General features: G+C 42.2%; 1 protein-coding gene across 4 annotated transcripts in view; it reads left to right on the forward strand.

Annotated features, from left to right (window-relative positions):
- XYLT1 (xylosyltransferase 1) overlaps positions 1-25,410 on the forward strand; it is a 204,800-nt gene that overhangs the window by 134,485 nt on the left and 44,905 nt on the right. The window lies entirely within an intron of this gene.

The raw sequence follows: 25,410 nt of genomic DNA on the forward strand, positions 1-25,410 counted from the left end.
TGCTGCAGGAAGCAGAGGTCAGAGGGGCAGTTTCTTCTGTCTTACAGCAGAAGACTCCTCTTGGTGAGGCCTGTGTCTGACAGCCACACTTTAGCCAAGGAGAAAATCACCTTACTGTACCCCATGTGTCTGCTGCTTACCTAGGAGGGGCTGCGTCTGTGAGCAGGCTAGCATCACTGGTTCGGTTCTTTGCTTTTACTGAAGAAGCAGGGGCTGCTCTATTGAGTCGTTATTTCTGGAAAGGGATGTCTGCAAGAGAGGATTAGAAAAGTAGCAGGAACTACTGGAGCTCAGCAAATGAATCCCAGGCATGGAGAGATTCCTCCCTCCTAGGGCTCTGATCAACAGTTTGATTTGATGTCTCAGAAAGTGTTGAAGGTATGAATATAGATTCAGTGAAGGTAATGTTCTCCACTTCCTTTTTTTCGTACATTTTATGTGGAGGATAATGATAGCAGAAGTGACAAATAAGTTGCTAGGAGTCAATTATATCTTCAACACCAACTGATGCCTGAATATCTTTATTCAGATGGTGTCAGGCAAGGAACTTCACACACCATCACATGACAAGGCTCGTGATTTTAAGTGAAATTATATTCTTTCTGGATTTACATAACCCAGGCCCCACAGCTGCATTCCGTAAGGTTTAATACATTGTGCAAAAGTAGATAGTCCATGCAGAAAAAAAAAAAAGGGGGAAAAAAAAAACCCCACTCAAAAAAGACCCAACCACCCCTGCCAAAAAATGAGTGTCCTTAAAATGTTTGGTTTAGGCTATAAGCATTATCAAGAAGAGGGAAAGAGGAAATCCTCCTTGTGACTTCTGTTTCCCTGCATGTTGAAATGAATTGATGAAAGGGGAAGTGACTTTCTTGAGTGATTTTCCAACGGGTTATGACATAACATGCTTTTAATACTCATAGAAAAGAAATATATAAGAAATATATTAGATGCTTTCACTGCCTGTCTCTGGTTAGGTTTCGGCAAGATCTCTCTCAAAGTATGGGTCCATTCCTGAAGCTGCTACTTGGACAGAAATCCCCACTGAAGTAAAAAATGAAAAAAACCATGAACGTATGCCTTAGGAAGGATTTTGTGAGAACTGACAAAAGGCTTTGCAGTTGGTGCCCGTTTCTAAGCACTGTCAGTGAAATGCAACACATTCTGGGGAGAAAAATTATGGAAGAGCAGAAAAGACACAGAGATTGCATTGATATTGGAACATGGGGATTTGAATTAAGAAATCACGATATTTCACGTTGCAATTGGTTTAAACCCTTCTGATGTCTGACAGGAAGAGAGCTAACAATTTTGACATATTATCCATGCTTGTAAGGGAGAGCATGTTGTTCTCTGTATCTCTCTTCAGTTTTGGGAAAAGCTAGCTTGTTATTGTTCCCTGTCATTCACTTTCCTGGTGGGGAATGCTGTATTGATGATAGAAAGTAGACTCATGCAAGACCATAAAGGAAGAGGTAGGTGGTGGCACTTTGAATCAGGTAAGATAAATTGTAGGAGAATAATTGCTGAAGGTCTAGTATAATTGTAGACTATTTCCGTCGGATGTATCCAATTATCCTCCTGTGGTGTTGAGTCCACCTGAAACATGGTGTAATGCTGAGGCCGTGACCTGTTGCAATCTCGACTGCTCATAGTTCCCTGTGGAACAAGTTAAACCACAAGGCCAAATGGGATCAGTCACTTATAGACATGGTCATAAACAATCACCGGATTTGAGTAGACTGTAGTCAGTTTGGTGTTAATGGATTCTTTGTAATAATGCCATGGTATCTTGCAGTCATTCAAACTCTAAACAAGTGCCATTCAGCTGGAAAAATCCCAGGTGCCCATTTCTTCACGGGGGAAATTCTTGAAGGTCGTGCTTCTCCATTGCAGCCGCTCTCAGAGCTGCATGGTGGGCTCTCGGCAGTCGGGAAGGCGTCTGAAGTGTTCACTTCCCTTTCTGTCAAAGTATTCTGTTACCAGAATTGGTGGAAACATGCTTCCTCTCCACACCATGCACTTCAACAAAAAGTAAAAAGCCTTTTTCAGTGCTACAACTTTAAAGACAGTGACTTATAGATACTGTTCAATTTTTTGGAATATGGAATATTACAGCTATAAACCCTGGAAAATGTTGTCTCATCAAATATATATATATATGAGTCTATTTCATTTTCATAGTGGAAATGCTATAAATTAATATTTTTTTATAATCTTTAGGAAGGCATTACCTCTCTGTGTAACCCATAGAGAGCTGATTGTTTTTCCAGGAAATAGTAAATAGGGTGTTTAAGGGGTTTTTTTTCCCCTTCTTTCAGACCTCACACCATGATTTGTCAGATAATGGGCATGGGGCAGTTTACACTTCTCACACTGGTTAGTCATATTGCAGTGGTTTTTGCTAGGTTTCCCTGCATAAGAACGTATGAATTTTGTGGATTAATAGTTTTTATCCAGAGCTGCTTCACATTAAGCTTTCGCTTCCCATCTGCCGTTCCATCTGTAACACTGAAACCTTTACTACTTCTCTTCTGATAATAAAAGCTAATCCAGCCTTCTAAGTCAGAAAAATACATTCAGTATGTGGGGTTAATACTATATGATGAAGCCTGAATCTGCCCGGGGAGCAGTCTGGTATGCTCACATTACATTGCTAGGACCCCGTCATCCTTGAGAAGAAACATCCAGAAGCAGATGTCAAGGATCATACTATATAAAGGCAGGGGGGGAAAAAAACCCAAAACATTAGAACGATTCGTTTTGCTAGCGAAACAATTAAAAATGTGTAAAATAAAACATATGCAAGCTGGGAAAATTCAGATACTCCTATTATTCTTCCTCATGCCTTAATGTTTAGTTTGTGAAGTAGAATCTGTAGGTCCAGCATCTAGCACAAAAGAGGTCCTAATCCGTGTCCTTCTAGTTGTTACTGCAGTAGAAATTGCTGGCAGAGTCTGGACATAAAGGCACCTTCAGCAAAAATACTGTGTTTCCCTTTAGTCATGAGGCAATATGCTATTTATTGGCCTAAGTAAAATGATGTGGTGCACTATCCAACCTTGACTCCATTCAGCTCCGTTAAACATTCTCAGCAGGAAAAAGAGGGATGAAATGGCTAAAGACAGACCTCTACAAGCCACACTGAGGTGAGAGGGTGTGACTGCCCCTTGTGTTGCACTGGCCTTGTCAGTAAAAAAAGTGCACATGCCTTCAGGGTTCTCAAGAAATCATCTCACGTAATTATTCCATTCATAAAGAAATGAAAGAAACCAGCATCTTCCTTCCTTTTCCTTAACTTTTTTAGTTTTAGTGGCATTTGTTCATGATTTAAAGTTTTTTCTTTTGAGAGCCTCTTTAAAAACTCTGTGGGAAAGCTATTGATGTCTTTAACCTCTTACTTTACATGGGTATCTATTTGCATTATTTATTGTCTCTGACAAACAGCATCAGGTAGTCAACCTTATGTTCGGGGACTGAAATTTCACTCCCAACAAGGTGAACTATGGTAGAGCATCTATTGATGCTGAATGTTTAATGTGCATTGCAGGAGTCCTTGGATAATGTGGCAGGTGAAGTGTTGCACCACTTAAATTAAGGAGTTTAATGAGATCATTTAACAGTGAATGTCATGTCAGTGCTTACCTGGCCATAAAGCTTGTATAAAGAATAAGCATAATGAAACATTTGAACTATTTATAATTTACAGTAAATCACTGAGCGTCAATCACCAAAGGGATCACCAAATCTAATTGACAGCTAATGCCTGGTCTTTAATAAAGGTCAAGCAAAATTATTAGCAGAAGCTTGGGGAGTGCTTCAGAATAGTAAGAAAATAGAGTGGCTTATCGATGGAGCCAGGAATGCAGATACAACTACATTTTCAATTACGAGCAATCAGGTATAACAAAGGAACTTAAAAGAAACCCAGTGAAACTACTTGTGTTTGGCTGTTTGTCACTCTTTTAGGATAAAGGTTGCATAGCTGTATTTTCTGTAAAAGCCTGTGTTGTGAAGACTCAGTCAAATGGGACGCATTCAGTGGAGGTTTTGGTCTGGAACTTGAATGAAATGTGTATCATGATACAAATAGTAGCCGGGGAAGGGTGACTACAGACTCCAGGGAGTAAATGGGATGATCTGACTGGGATTGGTCCTTTAAACAGGTGCCAATTTGGTGTAATTTATGGACATCCTCTTTGTCAGTCAGAATCACATTCAGAAATCAAGAAAAATGAGCTAGCAAAGAACTATTGACTGACCTGCTCTTGTTTCATTGTGTTGTCCTCTGATGGTCAAGGTAACATTCTTAATGCTAAATAGCAGTATTCATCTAAAGATTTAAATGCTCATTTAGAAACTTGAGGGATGCCCTTTGAAGTAGGTAAACCTTTTTCTCAGGTCGGTGTTTCCAGCCCAATCAGCCAGCAGCAGACAGGCACTCTGACTCTGTCCTGCATTTCCTCCAGCAGACCCGCACTCCTGACTCCTTGGAAGAGTTGTTAGCAAAGATAACCACCCAAAATCAACAGTTTTGTTTGAACTCCTGCCAAATCTGTATCTGGTAGGCAGCCTAGTAGTGATAAAGCTGTCCTTTCACTTGTCTGTTGTCTTCACAGCTTTCATCTCTAGTAAATTACATGGCCAGGTCCTGTACTGGGGCTGCTGCCTTTGGATGTCAAGAAAGGAAACTGAAGACAAAATGGCTGTGAGGAAAATTAATTATTTAAAATTCTTCTCTGCAAGTATTGGTTAATGCGACACCAGAGCAATGAATTCTGAAAGGGATCCCTGGGCAGCAAAATGTGAGTGAAAAGTTGGGAGTGGATGGAATAGGTCTTCAGGCTTTCATTCTAGTGGTAGGTGGAAATAATTATAACTAAAAGGTTTTAGAAAGAAGTTCAACCTTTGGTAAAAATGCTTCAGCACTTTTTCAAGTTATTTTTCAGGTGCCAGAACTACCTGGGAAAACAGCAATTTCCTTGTTTCAGCCGCTGGCCCAGATTAATCCCCTGCAAAACATGGGTGACTGCCACTCTATAGAAAGTACATCAGGGATGATATTTGCTCTGTCAAATTTACCATGACCTGACCAGATTTCACTTTGGGCAGTTGACCAAATGACAGAACCTTTGAAGCAGGTGACTGGGAGAAAAAAGTGAAAGAATACAGTTTGCATGGAGTGAGTAAACCAGACTCAAGCTGTCCATCTGCTTTTGCAAAACTTCTCAGCTTTCGCAATGTGCAGGCTTGAAATGCAGGAAAATCTCTTCTTAGAACTGAAACCCAGAACATAGATTTCACATACAGTATTTTAGCTTTGTGAGAAATGTTTGAGACCCGGTTGTGCCCTCTTGATGGTTACGAACCGAGAAATCCCAAAGCCAGCAGGGCTGGTGGAAGCTGTGTAATGGCAAATAGGATCACCAAAACCATTGCCTCAAAGGGCGGTTCCACACTTTCTCTCTGTCTGACTTCTCATCAATTTGACGTGACTTAATTTAACAATTCCATGTCTCACTGACTTCAGAACTGTCTCTTAGGGCTTTCCTTCCTGTCAATACATAAGCTGGTGCTGGACATAAAAGCCTGCGTAAAGGATACTGACTTTCCAGGGCCAAATCTGACCTTACACTCCACGTGAAGCCACCATGTTGCAATGGTGCTCTGAAATGCAGGCCTTGCCACTAGACTAATGTACCAGGCACTAGGCAAATAATACAGCATTCTTTAAAGTGCCCTTTTGAATGTTAATCCTGAACTGAAGCACTGGTAAATCATATCTATACGTCTAGATGGGAGTGCAGCACAGGTAGCTTTTGCAGTACAACATCTGTTAAGATGCCAGCGCCTGAGGTTTTTATCTCAGTATTGTAACTGACATTGTATGCAGTTTTGTTTGCTCAGAATATCTTTATCTGGCTAGCCAGACGTCAATCTACTCTTAATGCTTCACAGGAAATCTTTTTTCCTGTCCAAAAAGGAACTTTATCAGTGTTTTTCTTGAATCTTCATTCTCTGAGAATTTCAGATGTGCTTCTTTCTTAAGGCCCTCAAATAACCTTTTCTCCTCCTCTTTACTCACTTTGCCGACACATTTGTCTGAGATTTAGATGTATTTTGAAGGTTATCTTTTTGGTTTGCTATCCCACTTTTCTCTTCTACTGTTAAATTACCAGTGGCTGGCAAAGCAGTGGTTTTGCACATGATCACAAATGGGTGGGGTGAAGTGTTGAAATTATTATGGCTTAAAATTTTTATTTACATCTGGTGTTAACATAATATTTTCTTCAACCTGGCAAATGTTAGTTATGGGGGACCCACCCTTTCTCTGTGCAGCCACAGCAGCTGAGGTTACTCTTTCTCCACCTCCTCTCCTCGGTTTAAGGCTATAAAGCAGCTTTTCCTTTTGGAGAGTTGAGAAATCTGCAGCTTTTAGTAACTTTTGTGGATATTTAGTACTTCTGAAATGTTCTCCATAGCAGCCTCAGTCTGGCAACAGAAATAAATGCACCCCAACCGGAGACTGCTTTGGCTGTCCAGGCATCTCTACAGTGGATGCAGATTAAAGATGCATCAATAGAACACATTTTTAGAATAGCGGTATTACTCAAAGTACCCTTGTACTTGGCAGCACGTTATCTTGTTGATTACAGTGCTAAACATTCAGCCCTTCATCTCTTCCTATGTGAACTGAAGCATCTGAGCCAGCGTCTGAGACCACTCAGAGGGCTGCCTGGCAGATGAAAGCCCCAGATGCCAAACTAGCGTTTGATGGGCAGTGCAGCATCTGAATGCTCGCTGGACTGCCTGGCTGGTGTCCTCTGCTCTTCTGTCTTAGCTCTGGGGCTGCTCACAGGGAGGTTCTCCAGCAAAGAGCCAAAGGGTTTTAATCTGTTTGCCATTTGCTTTCCAGATGCAATTTCTTTTTTTTTTTTTTTTTTTACTTGTGACTGAGAAAATAGTCTGTCTCCTAAAAGAGAATTAACGTGAGTCTTCACTGGATGCCATTCAGCCTGATCTATAAACAATAACAGTACAAATGTTGTGATAATGTGCACCATTGGTTCCTAGGCAACACAGTTACGTCTTTTGTCTTCAAGATGCTAAAATAATATCTATGATAGTATTTTTGAAAGGGTAACTGATGTGTTGGGGCTGAGGAAGGCATTAAGCAGTATGAAGGATCTTGCCAGCTCAGCTATTTCTCCATCACAGCTCCAGGGCTATTTTTGAAATCTGTTTTTCGCTTAAAACTTGTCTTTGTGGACAAATAGTCCGGGGTGACCAAGTGAAAAACAGGTTTCTTTGTGCAGAATGGCTCTTTGTATTCAAATCCACAGTTAGCAAAATTCCCCATTATCTGTCTCACAGTGGCAAGCCCTTCCCATGGCGCTCGGCTGCTCATTGCATTCCTGGGCAAGAAGTGCCAGAGGGGTTTGAGAGTGTAGCAGGATGTTGGTCGTTAGGGTAAATCCCAGGTTCGACTTTCGGTGCACTCTCCTGCAACTTTGCTTCAAGTGGCTTTTACTCTGTGCATTTAATTGTTAGGTGGGTAACAGAAGCTGCAGAGAAAAACACATCCTTGTGGTTTTTACCTGGGTTTTATGAGCAGAAAATCTTTAATCTCTGTTCAGCTGGGTTTGCGGTGTTGGTTTTTTTTTTCAGAAAGTTCAGTAAAATAATTCTCAAATTCCAGAAGCTAAAACTACTTGAATGAGGGAAACATTCCTATTATAGCATTGCATTTTAAACACGCTCTCCCTTTGTGGCCTCGCTGAATTCTCTCAGGAAATTAAAAATCTGTTGAAATTGCCATTAAGACACTTTTTTGTTGAGATTTCAGGATGCAATTTACAATAAAACAGCTGCAAAATAATATCTGGTAGCAGTTCAAAGTAAAGATGAAACAACAACATGTGCTATTATACCTTTCCCAAGTCACTCTTAAATAGTTGCAAACCAAAAGGCCATTAAAGGGTGAGCAAAAATGTTGTTCTGATTCAGTCTTTTAGTGGTGATATTGAAATAGAAAGGAGAGGAATAGATGAATAGATGAACTCTTCCTCCAAAATAGGGCTAAAAATGTAAGAGTTGAGTAGTATTTGATGTTAAAGATTATTCAACCAATTTATACGTAAATTCTGGTCTTGTCTTGATATTGGATTATGCCCTTTGACATTTTTTTATTCAGGATTACTACATGTGAATGAGCTGAATGGATGATTTGAATGGAATAATTTGCAACAGAATTAAAGCTGCTTTGGAACAGCAGCTAGTTTTTAAAAAGCGCTTCTGTATAAGTAAAATGCATTAGTAACTCACTGTGGTTACAGAGCGAGGGTGGCGTGAGTGTGCAGTCCTAACTGCCTCTTCCCTTTACTCTGATCCAGTGGAAACTCCATTTTCCCTGGAATTTCCCTGGAATGGCAGCTGGCCACCAGCTGCCTGACTGCCTGGGATTTACTGGGGAGCAGTGATGGGAAATACTGTGTTAACTTGTACAGAGGCAGCCAGCGTTGCTCCGTCTACCTGCTGCTGTCACTCAGTGAAGTCTGTAAGACCACACCCACCGTGATGCTCCAGTCCGCAGACTCCAGGAGCTGTGGGATGGAGGAGGGTGATTGCAGAACAGAGGTGGGAAGCACGAGGCTGAGATCTTATGGTGCGCTTCCTTACATGGGAGTTGCGTAAGAGGCTCCTTCGCCTTCCTTCTCTTCTGCAGGGAGCAGACCCCACTTCATCAGTCCATAAATGCTGCAGAGGAGGCCTGGCTCAGCTCTCACCTCTCTGTAGACCAAGAGCGATACCCGTGTCTACGTTCAGTGCTGCAAAGCTTGGGTCAGAATAGGGCACCTCTGCACATGCTTCATCCTTTGGGATGTGCTGTAGAATGTGGCTTTTTCTCCCAAGCTTTTTTTTCCCCCCCGATAGTCCTGACTAGTGCCAACTAGTCAAAACTTTAGATCTTGAGATATTGTGGAAGCTTTGACCTGGTGGTGCAGAGATTCAAGACTTAAGATTTTGCTGTGCAATCCCAGGTAGAATTAGTGGCTTGTTGTCTTTTACAATTGCATCTTATTACAGTTGAATACTTCATTTCTGCTTGTTCTGCACAGCACTTTTAGTTGCAATGCATTTTTACAATACTTCTGAATCTCACCCAATACCATTGACTATGTTTGTGACTGTGCTTCTGTAGTTCCAGGCTGAGCAGAAGGGATGAGGCCCCAAATGGTTCATTGTAGCACACATTCCACTCTGCCACATGACGATTAATTATATCCATCATTCAGCGTTACTTGATGAACCAGCTGTAGGCACAAGCATCCCTAACCTTTCATCAGGATAATTGCACTCTTTGCCACATTAGGAACTGGTTTGTGGCCAAGTCTTTTCCAAATACAGTCCCAATCTCTGTTTAAAAGTTTGCTGCCCCAAAGTAAGTAATCTTGCAACAACACATTATTGGGGCAGCTGAAGACTGAAAGGTCTATAAATCCAAATTGGTTATTTGTGTCGCATTATGGCTTTAAATAATTGAGGCAGTCTTGGAGGATGTTTTAGCACTGGCTCAGATCATTGTATTCTGAAGATGGCAAGTTCCATGCCAGTCAGGTGCAAGGTAGCTTCCAGATGGTTGCCATGGCAAGGGCTTGCAGGAACCATGGCTATGCATGGTCTGTGAGGGTTGATGTCGTTGCTGTACCTTTGTATGGGTGGTATCATGTAGGCACTGAAACTCTTCCTGCAGGGCTCAAGTCATGTTGCTGGTGGCAGCTACAAAACTATAGCTGAAGGCTGAAACACCCTGATCTTTCCTTTGTATGTGAAACGGGTACATGTGGGGCGTCAAGAGATACCAGTGCTGGGTATCATCACAAAGTACCTGGAGTACCTACAGGTTTGTGAACCATTGCAACCCAGGAGGGGAGAGGCAGACAGGACATTGCTGGTCAGGGGATTGTGGAAGCAACAGGTCACCTCCTGTCCGCCAGGCAGCAGGGCTTGGCAGCGTCAGGAGATCAGCTGGTGACAGACTGCCTAACTTAAATTCACATGCCTTTTTTATAGTCTTTTCTTGAGTTGAAGTGAACCACTGATTCTCTTCTGATCTTATGATTAAATAAGACTCTATTGGCTGGAGCTCTGTTGAGCACAGCAGTGAGTGGGAACACCAGCCTCCCACCCTCCCAGTTGTCTTCTCGTCAGCCCGTTATATATTATTTAATGGATCTGTATGTTCCCTTTGTAGTTTTCTCACTCAGACCTCCTCTCTGCCACATGTTTGTGCCCCTTATCCCAGTGCTGTATACCTCACTCCAAAACAGTCCCAGTGAAGAGTAGGGCAGGTCATCAGCTGGCACAAATTGTCAAAATAAGATTATTGCTCAACCCAAATAAAGGTAACACAATGTGACCTTCTGTTGTTAAAAGCAATTAAGTTTCCTTCCATCAACTCTCAGTTCATTATCCCTGTCACCCCCCAGGCCCTGTTCTTCCATGTTTTCAGGCTTGGTGCAGAATTAATGTTAAATCCCATTAGTCTGACCCCGTTTTCCCCATTTTGCCTTCTGGTCCTTTGAATTGATATGCTCCGACAGGTTGATTCAGCGGCTGAGGGATCAAAGGGAGTGGCAGGCCCACAAGGAGCTTCGGGAAGGGCCTGGTTTACTCTAATTCACTTTACTTTTAAATGATGTTTGTGAAAGGGCCTCAGCAGCGCGGTCTCGCCAGGAGGAAGAAGGGCTCTCAGCTGCATCCCTGGCGCAGAGAGCACCACAGGCCCCCTCTACTAGTGGGGTCCCACCACTCATTTCTTAGGATAATTCTAGTTAAGAGATTGAAGCTTATCATTGTATCAGTGTGTATTTCCTCTTGCTTTTTCCTTGGAAATTGTGGGATTAAAAAAAAGCTTGTTTACCCTGATAATCTTTCCTGATGCATCAGAAGGATCGTCTGCTCTCAGAGCAATGTGAGACTACGCTGGCCAGTTTTTGTGTGGGTTTATGCTGCAAATTAAACAGGGAGATGGCAAGACCCAATACCAATATTGAGTGACTAAGCTCTACATTGTGGCCTCTCAGAAGGGCCTTCCCTGCTCCCTTTTCCAGCAGTGGGGTAGTGGTCTCAGGTTTCCTGCTGCTTGTAAGCTTGGTGTGAGTGCTTTCCATTTCTTTATTGATATGAAGCGTTGGGGAGCCACTGTGTTGTGTGACAGCAGGGAGTGTGCCTGCTGAGCTTTGCAGAAGGCACGGGACCTCTGGATTTGGTAGCATGCCTGCCATGCTTTCCCGTGTGCGGAGCCGGGAGGTGGCCCTGCAAAGAGGAGCTGTGGCGGGGTGGCTTCAGAGTCAAGCCAAGTGTGTGGGGAGGAATGTTTTCACTCAAGTCCTGCAGCGAACCGCTCTTTGGTGTTTTGCCAGGCATGTGCTGATTTTGAAAGTGATACGGGGAAGATATGATTGAATGGCTCTCGTTTCCTGATATGACAAATGGGAGAGGGTGGGGCGATGGGGTGAATCACAGCCCCATGGGCAGCACACAGTCAGAGCAAGAGCAAGTTGCATTTCAGAAACTGAGAAATGACCAAAACAACATCTAAGCTGGAAAAATGGCACCTGAACAACTGCATCCAGAAAAGGAAAGATTTCTTATGAGTCTGAAGTTGCAAGATTGTTGAGGCTGATTGAGGAACACACAGCCCATAATGATGGACTTTAAATCCGAGGTGGATCTGCTGGGTAGATCCATCCCGGGCACACAGCCTAGCCTAGCGTGTGATACCTGTACACGTGTCACCCTCATGTTATCCTTCTGCATGTGATGAGGAGGATCCTAGCCCCAAGGTGAGATGTCTCAGGAGGGCAGTGCCGTGTACACGGCGCGTTTCTTTGTAGGTGCTGGAGGGTCTCCACTCCGTCCAGGCAGCAGGATCGCACCCCCAGACTGACAGACGCCATGATCTGCAGGCGAAGCTCTGCAATGATGAGCAGGGTGGAGAAGGCAGCGGTGTTAATACTGCTTGTGACTGAGCTAATTTCACATAAAACATTCTCAAAGTCTCTTTCTTCCCACTTTCTTGGGAGAAAGTGAGCATTCTTTATTATAATTACTCAACCTAATGCACAAATCAGTTTTCTTACTGACTTGTACAAATAAAATTTCGGATGGATGTGGGAATGTATAAATTAGATTAAATGAACGGTTGCTTTAAATCTATGCTCATATTTAACTTTAATTTCTTCTCTTTTACACAAAACTCTCAGTAATTTAATTTTGGAGGTGGTGAAAAAAATTGCTGAATGTAAAATATTCCATGTAAAGTATACATAATATAAACAAACAAAAAGATCCCACTGAGCCCGATACCTAGATTTTTTTCTTTTAACCAAAGCCTCGCTAATTTGAGTAATGGACTTGTTGATCATTTCTGCTGCTCACTCCAGTTGCTTATTTAATCAGTGATTATTGTTTTCATCAAAATGGGATGTATCGTGTAGGCAGATGAGGTTCTACATGAATATGCAATGTCAGACAAACACTGAAAAAACGCAAAACAGGGAGCATCATTCTGTACTAAATAAAATCCCAGTGCTTTGATAAGCCTAAAAATCTATCATGTTTGGTTTTAATATTTAAATATCCTTGGGTATTGGCAGCTGGTTAGGCAAGGTTTTTCACTATTTTTTTTTTTTTTAGATGCTTTTCAGAATATATATTAAGTGGGCTCAGTTCTTTCATGTCTGTCTTAACTCTTTGTAGTGCATCCTTACCAATGATATCCTAGTGTCGACAGGAGGATGGCCTGTGTTTTGGTCCATCAGGAGTTTGTGTGTTAGCTTCTTAAATGTAGTAGTTTTCTATATTGATCTCTGCATTGATGCAGTAATGGAATGACTTGTTATTGTAATATCAGGTAAAGGCAACTGTGAAAAGTAAATTATTTTGGCAAATACATTTCAGCAGATGTTAGAAGTCGTAGAATTATAGAATGGTTCAGGTCAGAAGGGACCTTAAAGATCATCTAGTTCCAACCCCCTGCCGTGGGCAGGGACACCTCCCACCAGACCAGGTTGCTCAAAGCCCCATCCAGCCTGGCCTTGAACACCTCCAGGGATGGGGTATCCACAACTTCTCTGGGCAACCTGAGCCAGTGCCTCACCACCCTCACAGTAAAGAATTTCTTCATAATATCTAATCTATAAATCTCCCCTCTTTCAGTTTAAAACCATTACCCCTTGTCCTATTGCTACACTCCCTGATAAAGAGTCCCTCCCCATCTTTCCTGTAGGCCCCCTTTAGGTACTGGAAGGCTGCTATAAGGTGTCCCTGGAGCCTTCTCTTCTCCAGGCTGAACAAGTCATGTTGTAACTGGCAGCAATTACGTTTTCTGCCACTCTGACAGATTAATGAATGGGCCTTGTGGAAAAAAAAATGGTTGCTCAGGAACTTTTCCTATGGAGCATTACCTACTACGAAGCACGTAAGCAAGGAAAAACAGAGCAGTTCTCAGAATGATAGGAAGACAGTGCTAATTTTGGTCTGTTAACATGCTATCTATATATGCTAACAACATACCTTCAGAACCTAATCAGTCTAGCCTCTAAACTGTGAAACACCACAAAACTTTTATTATGATTTCTCATAGCCCATTCCAAGAACACAGAACCAGGTTTATGGTCTGGCTTACACTAGCATAAACTGAGTGCACTGCACTGATTTTGGAGCATTACAGATACGAATACAGAATGAAATGCAGTGTTTTGCATAGGGCTTTATCAGCTGAAAATAGGATAGAAAAAAAAGTGTTTGTTTTTCAAAAAGTGTTTGTTTTTCATTGATTAAAGGAATTGCAAGAGGGAACTTGCCTCACTGTTGAGGGTACTAAGAATATGAGTATTTTAAGGAACAAAATAATGCTTAATTTGTGTACTGCTTTCTTCCAACATGCACCTGGTAGAAGAATGGGCAGAAAGTACATTTACCAATGTTTCTGTCATTCCACAAGTTATTTTTGCTAGTGGGAGAAGACCCTTATTGTCATAGAAGTTGTTAAATAAGAATACACTGAAAAAAGAGAACATAACACTGGAGACATTGTGTTTTTTTCCTTGCATGGTTAAAATTAAGTAAATAACATAATTAAACTTAGACATTCTGGGCGTGAATCCACTTAAAACATGCATCTCAATGTAAATAGCAATGTGGCTTAGAGCTGTGTAGCTAACCTATTCAGGTACACTGCTGCTTCCTGCTCGCTGTCTATCAAAATGATCATTTACGTCAACACTCAACTTCCTTATAGGTGGAAAAGTAAAATATGATAGACCTTTGACAATATAATATTAAAATAGCCTTTCTCCACTGAATTTTCAGAGATAGTGTGTGTTCGTTACTTTCACACTCTGCATTCAGTCACTTCATACAGTCTTAATAGAAAAATGTTAAAAATGTTCAGTCTTGGACTCATTGATGTCATGCACCTAACTGGTGCAGTTTTATCATGAAAATCACAATTCTTTCCATTTATCCTAACCGCAGCTACCTTGGAAAGTTGCTGACCAAAGTGTTAATGGCAGCTATTAGTGGAAAGTCAGCTAAAGTGACTGGGAACGTTGGCTTCATTGTACTTTGTCTGAACCCATCTGACTGCGCGTGACAAGTTTCCCATGAAGTTCTCGATAACGTGCAAGCTCACCTGCCCCTGCTTGCACTGACGCTTCTCCTCCCTTTGTATCATTAATTTGGGAAGAATTCATTTTGAACCAGAGCAATGACTGTTGTTGGCTTGTCTTCTGAAAGTCTGCCATGTGGTGTGGAGAGGATATCTGGGCAAGAATGAGTAATTGATGCTGCTGCTCAGGGGAGAGCGGAGTTGAGCTGAGCTGTAGCCTTCCTGCTGAGGATCCTGGCCCGGCTCTGGAGCGGCAGCTGAGCCCCTCCATGGGCCCCCCCGCCGATCAGACAGATACCTTCCGTTCTGCTGCTGGGGAATGTTGTATGCTGTCTGCAAAGGCAAAAGAGACCCAAAACACATATATGGCTTATCCCTTACATGCCTGTTAACCACAGCAAAGGTGATAATATTTAACCATTGACTCTACCAGAAAACAAAAATTAAAACAGAAGGTTGTAGGTTAGGCTAATTTTTCAATTTGCAGATTTGCATTGGTGGGATCAAAAGCCACAAAAGACTGCAAATAAACTGTAAATGTGCCACAGCCAAGATAAACAGACTAAAATATGGCTCAACAAATTGCTCGTACTCCAGGCAGACAGAGACTGAAGTGGGGAGCGGGCAAACGTGGCAGCTCTCTTAAATAGCTTTTACAATGATTTATCTTTTTTTTTTATGCCCACAAACAGAAACTTCTGCTCGTGAACAGGTAAATGCACCAGTGTGGAAACAAAATCTGCTTACTTAGGATTGGCACCTTAGTTTAGGAGAGCCAGCTCATGTTTGGAATTGAGAACATGCTAAGTAAGCTTCAAAACTGTGTCACTTATCAAAAAATGCTAAACATGTTGGATTAGGCTATGATTTGAAGTGTCTAAACCCCACATTTCTGTATTCTCTCTTTACCAATCTGCATTATTTTAATTTCCCAATACGAATAATGTGAATGCCGGCAAAGCTTGATAAACAGTTTTTGCCAGCGCTGATAAAAAATGAGCTTTCTTCCATATATGGGGTTCAACTAAACTGACATCTTTTGTGAATGTAGTGGGGAAGGAATTTTGCTTTACTACAATGTATACCTTTAACATGGGTTCTAGCCCTTATCTAAGTTAGGCACACATCTCTGCCTTTGCTTAAAAATATTTGTTGGAAATACGCAATTATAGGCCTTTTTAGCAAAGGCTATCTGTCAGGCACTCAAGCTCTGGGCTAGCAAGATGAAAAAAAAAAGATACTAACGGTGATGTGCTGATCATTCATAAACTGAAGTAGAGAAATAAAAATTGTTTAACAAATCAGGGTGAAACTTTTCCTTCCCTTCTAGCAAAATGCCTGTGAGCTGAATACATCAACACCAGGTTATTTAGGGAATAATTCGGCCTGCATGAGCTGATTTTCTTTGATTACTTTCATGTGTACCAGGTTCTGTGCAGTTACACATTCAGAAGAAGCTTTGGAAGCTTTTGTTATTCAAGTGTTTTTTCAGTGCATTCATTGTTGCTAAGCATATGTATAATCTAGGCTTAACGATTGCATAAAATTAGATTTATGAAAGGAAAAAAAGCATACTTTAAATAATGTATTTCATCATTTTACTGTAAAATACATAGGTTGCTTTAAAATTGGGAAAAAAAGAATTGCATACGACATGGTATTACAGGATAACGTTTTTCTTATTTCTTTACTTTTTATCGCAGCAGTAGGGATGCTCAGAAAATGTCATTTTCACAGACAAATGAGTTCCTAACATCACTCCTGGGACTGAGGGGATTTTTTTAAAAATGTTTTGTAAACATCAATGAGTTAAATCTCAAACCATCGGTGACTTGTGTGATGTATCTATGGGAGCGATGAAGAAACTGAGGTACAACTGGATTGACCTCCCTGGAAAAGTCTCCTTAGGAAGTGTGCTTGTGCACCTAAGAGATCTAAGATTAGTTAAAGGTTAGCTCTCAGCTCTTAAGCTTGTGTGTAATCATTCCACATGCTGCTTCCTAACGCAGGGACATCTAGACACTTATCCATAAACTAATTTATGAGACTATAGCATGAAAGTCGCATCATTTTAGAAGAACTACAGTGTGCTACAGTTAAGCACACGCTGTTAAGTGCTTTACTGGATCAGAGACACAGTGATAGCACTATAGTATAGTGTGCTTGATAAGATCCTGGACAATTTAAATGCTTGTGTTGAAATTGCACTATAAAATAATTTGAAATTGAGTTACATTACTTTATCCCTAGCAAATAGCTAAAGAAAGCAAAAGCAACAAGTTAAAAAGTTTTAATGAGTGCATGTGGTATTTTATTATCATAAAAGCTGTAGGGCTTACTAGCTGATACAGGGCTGGAGTTTTTCATTAGCCAAAGGCGTTTCAGGGTTTCATGGGATATAGCTGGAAAACATTCCAAACAAATGAATATTCTATTTTAAAAGAATAATGAGACGTTGAGGGTTTTTATAAACTCCAAAGTTTGCTAAACCAATATCTCTAATTAGATGAAGAAACTCTCTATAGAGGCTTTGCATCAACGGCTGTGCACATAGCAAATGTTTTAAGCATTTACATATCAAATACTGCTGGCAGAGTTTTGGCTGCAGTCCAGAGCTGTAGATAGTTTTAATCACATTTGTTCATTAATCCTTGGTGGAATTCTCTTATATAGTCTCTTTAGGATTTTCATTTAAGCATGTGCTGTTGCTTGTCAGCAGTGGGCTTATTTATTTATTTTATGAATGCCATCTGAAGCCTTGAATTTATAGAAAATAGGTTGTGGAGTGTCTCAGGAAGCAGACGACGGAGTATATTCTTTTTCTCTCAGTAGATCTTCTTTGTACCCAAGCGTTTATGTACTCCCTGGGAAGAGGTTTATTCAGCAGTGTGACATTTAAAGAAGACTTTCACTCTTTTGTGACTACGTTAGTTCTTTTTTCTTTTCCATGGGAAACAGACAATGGTTGGATGGGAAGCAGTAATTGAAAGTACAGCAAAGATGATTGTATTGCTAATAAAATGTCTTGAGAGTCATACAACACTGGCAGAGCTGCACTGAGAGTGGCTGCATCCCGTATGATGACTGATCAATGCCTGGAGCATCAAAATGCAGAAAGCTAATGCTTTGAAATACGCGGGTTCGACTTCCCAGCCCAGATGGCAGCACTGTTGCTGGAGCAGAACTTTAATCTCTCAAGTACTCGAGCGAGCTAAGCTGCTATGGCAGTAGTTTTCTTCCATTATCTTGTTCCTCTGTTAAACCTGACTTGAAAGACAAAACAAACCAGTTAAGACAACACTGTTGTAAAAGCAGAGGTGTTAACAGCCACCTAGGGCCTTCCACATGCAGTTGGTCTCTGAAATCATATCTGTCGTTCTCATTGTTATGGTATGTTTTACGAATGACTGCTGTTATGGGAATCCGCTTCTCTGAGAAATGCCTGCCATGGTAATATTTGTTCTGTGATAGATAGTGAGGGCTAAATATAGCCTTCCCCTTTCTTTGCATTTTTAGATGGCAGAATCTTTTTTTTTTCTTGCTACAGCCAGGGTCAGGCTCCTCGGAGCCTCCCCTTGCACTACGTTGACTTTGGGGAGGGAGCAGTTGGGAGCCTCGGTGAGAGGGTCAGGCTGCAGATCCAAGCTATGAGAGCTGAACCCTGCGATGAGAGGGTTTATTTCTGTATTGTTGTGCTGCATTTGCGTGGTTGATCATCTTGCTATTAGCATTTCCTTCTGGAAGAGGTCTTGTAGGTTTTTGCTTCTTTCTGCCGAATCATTCCACTGCTGTGTCCTTTTGTTAGGTTACCTGTGCATGCTGTGCACACCCCCCCACACACGTGTGCCAGCTGCCATGGCAGAAGGGCCAGTGTGGATCAGGGTCCCTTACTGGAGTAGGAGGATCCCACCCAGCTTCATTGCCAAGTGCTGCCGTGTCCCCAGCAGACGCAGGAGCGAAACTTTCCAAGTGCACTGGACACTATACAGGCGTAGGTGTGAATTGGCAATAATTCTTCTGGAAGAAGAAATCTCCTGGATTGCTTTCCTTCCTCCCCACCTCCTCAGCGCCTGGCGGTGATGCAGGGCTGCTGGCGGCTTCCAGAAGCTGGTGGGCTGGTCTGAACACGATAGAGGGAGAGGGCAGCAAGGGCGGGATAGCCCCATGCTAGGAATAGTCAGAGAAGGAACTCTCCTTCTGCCCAGGAGTCTTGTGGCATGTCCTAATACTTTACAATAATGTGTTAACTAAGATTAAATTAATCCTTTATTGGAATCAATGAGCTTAATCATAATTATTAGAATTTATTGAAAAGAAGGTAGCAAAATCGAAGGCACCCAGCTCCTCCACTCCCAGGCACACACACTCCACTCTTGTGTGCACATCTGCCTGTTTGACTATGGAGTAATATCTTCCTTAACTCTGAGTAGATTAGTTTGCCCTATAATTCCAGTTTTCTTCTCTGAAGTCTTTTTCTTCTCTAGGGACCTTTTAGAAATAGTTTCTTGGCAAAGAGCTGCTGGGGTTGCTATACATCTGGGCTCTGCAGAGCTGTGCCTTCACACAGACACAGCGATTCTGGGTAAGGAAACTGTGGAGAGGAGTCAGGCAGTTATGGGTGGAAATATCAAAGCTTTGGGCACTGAAAGAGTTTTTAACAGTTTTGACTTACCTCTTCTGACTATATATTTGCCTTCATCATCCTTGCTTCAAAGGCCCTTCATTGCTGCTTCAGACCACATTAGCCTCCTTGCCCTACTTTCCCAAATGCTTTCGCCTTTGTGTTTGTTACTCTGGTTTTTGTCTGTTCAGCTGCTTTTGTGGTACTTTCCTCCCTCTGCAGCAGCACCCCACACCACAGCAGAACTACCACTGTGTTTGCTAGCTGCGTGCTGTTCACCACAGCAAGGGCTGAGCCCCTCCCTGTGCTCACGTCCCTCTGTGTTGCAGCTGTAAGATCTCGCGCAGCAGCTAGCAGGCTTGCCTTTAGATAATGCTAAATTAAACATGATTAAAAATTTTATCCGTTTTCAGTGTGCCGTCTCCTGCCAATTGGGTATGTTGTTCTGTACTAACCTAGGCTGTTCGAATTGCACCGAAAGCCAGCGTAAGGTCCGGCGTGGAGATGTGCCTGTGGGTGCCTGGTGAGACCTGATGCCTGAATTCAGGAGCTGCCCTTCAGGCCCCAGCTGCTGGTGTCACGGCACAGCACCCTCACAGTCACTGCAGTGCAGCTGTTTCAGTTCAGCACTTTAGTGTTGTTCTTCGAGGGAATAAAGCCTTTGTCATTGCAAAATACAGAAAATATATGAAAAAAATCTCAGAGCTGTGTCTGCAGAAGCATCGTCAGCCACGCTGTAGGTACTGGTGTGTGCTCAGTTGCAAGGACTCCCAGTTTGGTGATTGCTGGTCACTGCAGCTGACAACTATTGTGCACTTTCCTAACTGCGGTGGGATGGTGTGCTGGGGAAAAGTTTGGCTGTTGCATGTCATCGCGGTAATGTCGCATGGTTAACATAGCAATTGCTTACTGTGATCAGTACTGTGAACTGTCACAACCTAGTCACACTGACATTTCTTTTGCTGGGAGTCTGTCAGTAAGCAGGGTAATGAGAAGTTCCTTTTGTCCCATGTATGTAGCAATAAAAAAAGTATTTGTATTTGTTTTTACCTGTCAGATTGGAAAATGTGTAAGAAAAAAAAGTCATCCACACATTAAGATTACAACAGAGACAAAAGCACTAAAGGCAAAAATCACATTCAAATCAGAGTAGTGCTTGGGGAGAGAAACTGCTAAGAGACCAAGATAATGTTGCTTCCAGCAGGCTTTCCCCTTCACTTCTGGAGAAGTGTGGAACCAGGACTGAGCAGGTCTGTTTTAAACAATTTTAAAACCACACTTCAATTGTTGTGCTCTACCTTTTCATATTCCAACATTTTAATTTACAAGTAACCACATTTGTGATGCACGTGAGTTACAGTTGCCTGGAAAGGGTAGCAGAATCCACTTCTCAGTGCTGATATTTCCATGTAAGAGCAGGCACACAGGAAAAGAGAAGAAAATAATGGTTAGAAATGGAATTTAGCCTGGGTTCAGCTTTGCGGCTGTCCCTAGCTCCTGCTAGTGCATGTTGTTCAGGGTAAGTTCATGACAGACTTATAAGTTGGAACAATGTGGGGTATTCCTGGTGAATGAAGTGCTGAGAACAACCTGGCAAGAGCCAGTGCAGTAAAAAGCCTCCCTGGGCACTGCAAATGAAGCAGGGATGAAGATAATGAAGTTGCCTATAGAGCTCTAAAGCCCATCAAGACCATAGGAGAGAGTTCCATAGATTTCATTCGATTTTGTCTCAAACCTTGCACCAGTAACAAAAGAATTCTCCAGTATGAGAGCTGCTTTCCAAGTGGAAATGCTGTATATATTCATAACGTCTAAAAACTTTTATTTAGCCTTACCTTTCTGATAGATCAGAGATTAAGTGACTAGGAGAGAGAGAGATGATCTGTACTTTGCATGCAGGTGCACTGCAGCCCCTTGCACTTTTCACGAAGTCTGAAACAGGATTGCCCTGTCTGTTCTTGATAAATGAAATGGTTTCTAAACCCAGTCCGGGGATTTACCTGAAATGACATTTTTGGAAGACTTCACTGGTGAGTTCACTTGAAGCAGATGGCAAGCTGAACCTTCCTACCCGCAACCTCGCCTGATGAAGCAGAACAGAAACCAAAAGAGATTTTTGGCAGCCCTGCTTCTGCCGCAGCATTGTTGTGGGTGGGCTCTGGAGTTTGGGCTGGTTTTCAGTTAAGTCGGTGGCTTTTTGGGTTGCAGCAATCTGTGGTCCTCAGGAAGTTTTCCTTACTGTCACTGCTCCATATTTTAATTAGCAGGGTCCCATCTGTCTGCAGAGCCGCAGACAGCTCTGTGCCTGGACAGCCCCCTGGTTTCCAGTCCAGGGTCTACGCTGGGACAGGCAGACCAACACCAGCGTGTCTGAAATACCCCTCTGGAGAGGGACACCGAGCTCTCATCATGCAGTGGGCAACCCATGCAGTACCCGAATGGCAGAGTTCAACCCCAGAATCTGAGTGGTTGCTCTTTCCTTCATCTGATTCCTACACAGAATCAAACTATCTTGTTTCCATACCTGTGTGCTGCCAAAAGTTTATGAACTTTTGATTTAACTTAGCCAAATTGTTATGCAATTGTATAAGTTTTGATGTATGAATAGTCCCATTGAAGCGATTGCTATTCCTGACATCCTTCAAGTTGCCCATGTGTTAAAGTACCTTGCTGAATCAAGGACATTTATATTTGCCTTCACTATCTTCCAAAAGTAACAATAGCTTGTTTTTCTTTTCTCAGATTCTCCAAAGACTTTCCTAATCTATTTTCACAGCTGTAAATTAAGGGGATCTCTGCTCTTTGCTTGGATTAGTCACCAGAAGTTGGAGGGTTTGCTTAAAACCAGCAAGCACAGCATGGCCTTTTGTTCTCGGCAGTGCTCGGCTGTGGTTGTGTGCGGGGACGCGCTCGTGCCACTTCCTGGGCAGACCTGCCAGTGCCTTCAGACAATGCAAACACAAAGTCAGTGTTTCTCTTTCCAGTTTTCCATTTCAGTCCCCAGCGTATACACCATATTCTGAAATAATTGCAATGGTCAGCATGTATGTGTGCTTACTGCATGCCTGGTTAGCCTGCTCATGTGCTGGGACACCTCAGTCCCAGACCAGAGGCTGCTCATGACAAAACACTAGTAGCAGACCTTGCTTTGCTTTGGCAATATCTTCTGAGTTCCCTTCTTGCTATAGGACTCCCTTTTCTCTTCCTGAGACCTCTAAATCTAATGTTGACCCTAACCTTAGACTGAGCCCCAGTCCAGGGGCTCAGCCACATCCCCAGGTTGAGCAGTGCTGAGGGTTGAGTCACTGGCAGCCCCAGAGCTGCTTTTGCAGCCTCCAGAGCCCCCAGTCTGCCTGGCCAAGTGCTCCCATCCTCTGAACCCAACCCTGCGGGAGGCTTGGCTGAATTGTGCTCTGTGGCTTCTCAGCGGGCAGGCACCGCACGCTGCCCCTGCTACCTCCCTTCACCCTTGCTGCAGGAGGGGAGCAGCAGGACCTGATTAAGTTCTGGTGGAGATGGACCCTCTGTCCCAGCTTGCAGACCTGCCCTTGCTTAACACCAAATCTACATCAGTGAAGTCAAAAACGCTTTGTTTCCCCGTCAGTCGTCTTCACTTGTCACCTTCTCATGGAAGCCTTCCCACACACACAGGCTTTCTCCACACTCTGAGTTCACTGGAGGATTAGTTTCCTATTTCTCTGCGTGCTGCACACCTGAAAACTGCACGTTTTCTCTCAGCCTCTCTCCTCTCGTGTCACCCTCCCTCCCTGCTAATGGCACAGGTAGCCAGCTGGCTAATCCTTCTCCCTGGTGCCTTGCCCTCTAAGTGAGTTTAACAACAAAAGGAAATAAAAGTGAGAGCTGTGTGTATGCATCCTTCAGCTGCAGCCTCATGCACCAACTGTGGAAAGGCTTTTTCCTCAATCGCTAGTCGTGCTGTGTTACACTCTAGGGAAACTGATAGGAATTTAATACGTATATTAGCGTGTTTTGATGTAGGGAGAGAGTAGCATGAACTACTCTCCCTATCCCCACGACTTTTTTATTTCCTTCTTGGGAAGGAAATACTAGAAATATGTTGCACTTGTTACTTTCTGTTATACCATGATGGTTAGTAAAAGATTTTGTACCAGATTCATGCTCAGTGAATTATCCCTGAAATTTGTGAAGCTATAGCAGAAGTTAATTTGGCAGTGTGGAGTTGGTGTTGCTCCCAGTGATGTCTTCAGCTGAAAATCTCGGCTTTCCATTGCCTTACTTAGAGAAAAAATAGGCCCATGTCTTTAGTATTTCTCAGAAGGAGTGCCAGAGGCACTGTAAATAGCTGCTGCCAGAGGCTCTGCCATGCTGCCGCCGTACGTAAAGAAGTGTGGTAGCAATCTGTGCCGGAGGCGTTTAGGAAATATACCCCCGAAGGCAAAGTTTTTTGAAAGGTGAGGAGGATTTTAGCAACTGAATTAGCATCTATGGCATGTTCAATACCTTTGATTTTCTTTTTAATGTCATGTGGTGGAATAATTGGGAGGTGATGTGCAGCATCCTCATGATATTGGGGCCAGAAGAAGCAGTTTGAATGAAAGCTTAATAGAAATTCAGTGTGCTCCCATGCTGAGCACAGAATTGGTTGACCGCATAAATCTAAATGTCAAATAACTAGAAACTTTTACCAAATGGAAATGCAATGTTTTATTTCCATGTCGTCAACACATGAAAAGAAGCATACTTAACTGACAAAGAGTATAACTCAGTATGAGTTCTTTTTGAAAAAAAAAATAAAAATTAAAAGTAGGACTAAGATGCCACCAATGTTTTCAAGAAGTGAGAAAATGTCAATTATTAATTATTTTGAGAGCTAAAAATCATGTAGGCATTTATAAGCATTATCTAAAAAGTGAGAAGCATTGAAAAGTTTGTATGGCAGCCCTGAGTCCAAATACACTTGATAGAACACTGCTAAATAGTGAAATACAGGTTGGTGATCAATCTAGAAATGATGATGTTTTATTGAGTGGTGTGGATTGTTACTTTAGTTGATTTGATTTTTATCCTGTAAGGGAATTAAAGTTCAAGCACTTCCAAACTTGGTTATATTTCTAAAGATCATCTCTGTGTGCCCGTTTTTGCCTAGAAACTCACCCGAAGATGTCAGCCATTGAAACCATTTCATGTGGAAGCATTGCTAAGTAAATTCGCTAAATGCCTATTCATCCCAGTAAGACGGAGAATCACTGGAGCAGCAAATGTGAAAATCTGCACGGCTTACTATACAGAAAGCAGTTTTCTGAGGTTGCTAAATTGAGATGCAGAGTCTGACCCTGGGAGGTATTACAGCTCACATGAGTGAGCATAGAAGGAGGGTCTCAGGCTCCTACAGCCTGGTCGAACAACTGGTTGATGGGCAGATACTTCATTTGGTCCAGATAAAATCAATGGTTAACTTGTTCTTTATTCATCAGTTCAGTAATGAAATACTACTTGTGATGACAGAATAATTTGGTTCTATGAGATGCAAAGATAGTTTACTAGGCTGATAACGTTTCCAAGTTGTTGCAGCCTGACCCCAGAAGTTAAATGCATTTTGTACATGACTCCAGTTTAACTTGGGTTTCTGTGGCTTGTAGTAATGAGATGTTTTCAAGATACAATACTATTGGCAATTGTTTTATCTTTAGTTTTTCTGCCGTCGACTCCATTACAGACCATTGCTTAAATGGTGGTGTATCTATAGGTTTGTAGTTTTGAATGCAACTCAGGAGATGAGGATCTTTTTAATAGGGTTTATTCAGTTTTCCTAAATATGCTGACCTAGATAAATAGAGAGCGTTTTTGCTCCATTGTTAAAGAAATAACAGACCACAAAAGCTGTCAAGCATAAATACATTCTTGGACATGTTAGCTGAAATTTTGAAAATACTGGTGTCAGGTTGCCAGTCAAACTAATTGGAATTAACCTTCTAAATTCCTTTGTGCCTATTAATTATATTGGGATTTTGACATCCAAATTCTCTTGCTTTATGCATTCCAACCTTGGCCTCTTCTCTATTACAAGGATGAAAACAAATAAAATGCCGATAGATACTTAACCAGATTCCCTAGGAAAGATCTAGCAAAG

Source organism: Chroicocephalus ridibundus, chromosome 8 (genome assembly GCF_963924245.1).
Source record: "Chroicocephalus ridibundus chromosome 8, bChrRid1.1, whole genome shotgun sequence".
In the NCBI taxonomy this organism is placed as follows: domain Eukaryota; kingdom Metazoa; phylum Chordata; class Aves; order Charadriiformes; family Laridae; genus Chroicocephalus; species Chroicocephalus ridibundus.